The 2,507-nt window shown below is 35.6% G+C and overlaps 1 long non-coding RNA gene across 1 annotated transcript; it reads right to left on the reverse strand.

Annotated features, from left to right (window-relative positions):
* Positions 1 to 1,131: 1,131 nt before the first annotated feature.
* On the reverse strand, positions 1,132 to 2,256 carry LOC133793818 (uncharacterized). The gene is made up of 3 exons (XR_009874966.1): positions 2,088 to 2,256; positions 1,924 to 1,997; positions 1,132 to 1,196 (listed from the first exon to the last, which is right to left on the reverse strand). It is a non-coding gene; the product is annotated as an uncharacterized LOC133793818 (long non-coding RNA).
* Positions 2,257 to 2,507: the final 251 nt, after the last annotated feature.

Genomic DNA, 2,507 nt, shown 5'->3' on the forward strand with positions numbered 1-2,507 from the left:
CCCCATCATCCTCAATATTCTCAGAAATGTCAGACAAATGAACAATTTTTTCAGTAATTGTATCATAAACACGTTGATGCTGAAAGGTCAGTAGTGCTTTCTTGAATGATTCTTCATAAAGAGGTGGAACCGAAGAAATGATGTATCTTAGGTGCTTTATCACCTGAAATGGACCAATCATTAGCTAGCTATAACATTTATTCAAAGGAGTTAAAGAAAAAGTAATTAGGCACGTGCAAAGGGCAAAAGAACAATATTCTCAGCCTATTTAGTTTTAAGGGATACAAATGTCAAGGTCGTGAATGATAAGACTTCACCTGGTCGTAAGTTGTAAATCGTTTTATAAGTGCATGAGCCCTTTTCAGTCCCATTCCTGGTAATGACTGCAGATAGTCACAGTCACTCAAAATGCACATTTCAAGAATCATTTGCTTTGTAAATCCAGCAAAACTCAAATCCTTGTTATGTTGTAGCATGGAATGCTGAAACTGAACAGCTTGCCCAAATTTGTCCATTTTAAAAATAAACTGGATATAAATGTAAAAAAAATTTCTTCACTTCATTTAACTTGTAGGAAGAAAGGCAGTGCTGCCAATACACAATGCCATTGTTTCAGCACGAAACTGAAGCAGTATGTATTGTCTCAAAACTATATGATAAGAAAAATAATAGTTCACCTTTTAGGCATTATTTTCTTTTTATCTATATATATTTCATTTTTTTTGCCTTGCCTTGAATATAGTACAGCTAAGGAAAGCATTCTCTGAATTATTCATCAAGTGGAAAGTACACAAGTTCAAAGAAATTTGATTATATAGGTACGAAAACACTAGTGCATAACATAAAAAACAGAACAAAAAGTCACTCACCCAATGCATTCCTAATGACAAAGCAACTGCTTTTGCTCTGATTCTTGAAGCAAATATCTTTGGTAGAAGAAGAGTAGGCACAGGACTAGCACCAAGTGAAAACGACAAGACATAGCTGTTAATGAAACAAAAGGCCAAGTTCAGGAATTCACGGTGATAAAATGGTCACTATGTGAAGGGACTCACTAAGTCAGAGTACTACTACATTATATTTATTTTTGAAGGAAAAAAAGCTTTTCAAAGGCTGCCATGAAAAGTAAAAGGGCCAGAATATGGTGCCAGAACCTTCCAAGTAAAGGACAGAGAAAGCAGCATCATAGAGGCAGCCTAAACAAGTCAGCAAGAGCGTTATCAGTTTTAATAATACCATAAACTGAGAAAGTTTCACATTGAAAGACTCGAAAACAGAACATCCCACACGCTACTTGAAAGGTTTCAGAGATATCACACTTCTGTCAAAATATATTTTATGTAATTGGGAACACAGCAATAGGTGAAAGTAGTACCATCAATATATGTCTAATTCAAGCACTGCCTTATTGGATAGGTACAAACTTTGCTCTTGATTACTACATAAATTCATTAGTAGTTGATTGGTAGTAAAATAGAATTTTCTTCTCTTTATAATCTATGTAGATTCAGTGTCCAAGTTCACAAGCTACATGATTAGACTCTTGTCAGTGCACTAGTCTAATATTGGATCAAGAGAGCAAGACTAAGCAATCCCAAGTACAGATTGGATTAGTTCTAGAAGCTTCCTCTCCCTAAACAAGAAAATTGTCTACTTTCTGTTTGAGTCTCCTTGCAATCTTAGTTCTTAAATACAGATTCATCCCTAATGTAACTAACCTAGCAACAACTTAAAAAAATCCTACAATTAAATTCTTAACAGAAAAACAGAGCTTTAACAACCCTTTAACATATACAAAGCTTATCACTATATTCTTGAATATAGTGGAATACAAGAAAACATAATTTTTTTACATCAGTTGATGAAAGTATAAATACGTATATCTATATACAAATAAATGTTCATGGGGAAAAAACACAGTACCATTCCACCAAAGCTTGTGATTAGAAGACTCTTTCTTCCTTGTTTATCCATCAAGGATGATGCAACAGCTGTGCCTGAAAGAGAATCAGTTGGAAGTCCTTATGGCATGATGCAAAGTGAAACCAAAATTTAGAAAACCAAGTACAAAAGACACAGAAACTAACCAAAGACATTTGCGGCTCCAACAAGAGCACTTGCTGCAACATCAGAGGCAATCCCCGCACTACGGAATACAGAAGTTGAATAGTATACAACAGCATTGATCCCAGCCAACTGTTGAAACAAGAAAAGTGCTGCACCAACGCTAACAACTGCAACAAGAAATAGTTGTCATGGAAAAAGAAAGAAAGGAAAAAGATTAACAACATTAATTCTCAGCCTAGTCTAGTTTACCCCAGGGTGGCCTGGTTCTTGCGTCGGCGGGGGGGTCGCCTGGTTCTTGCCGAGGCTGAGTGTGTAAGGAATTATCTATAGCACTCGGTTTTATAACATATGTATAATAGATCATTGAAATGAATAGGCTGGTAGTGAAAGAAAATGATACAATCAAATGAACAGGCTGTTACAATTCAGATCTCTCCTTA

This window comes from Humulus lupulus, chromosome 8, assembly GCF_963169125.1.
Source record: "Humulus lupulus chromosome 8, drHumLupu1.1, whole genome shotgun sequence".
Classification (NCBI taxonomy): domain Eukaryota; kingdom Viridiplantae; phylum Streptophyta; class Magnoliopsida; order Rosales; family Cannabaceae; genus Humulus; species Humulus lupulus.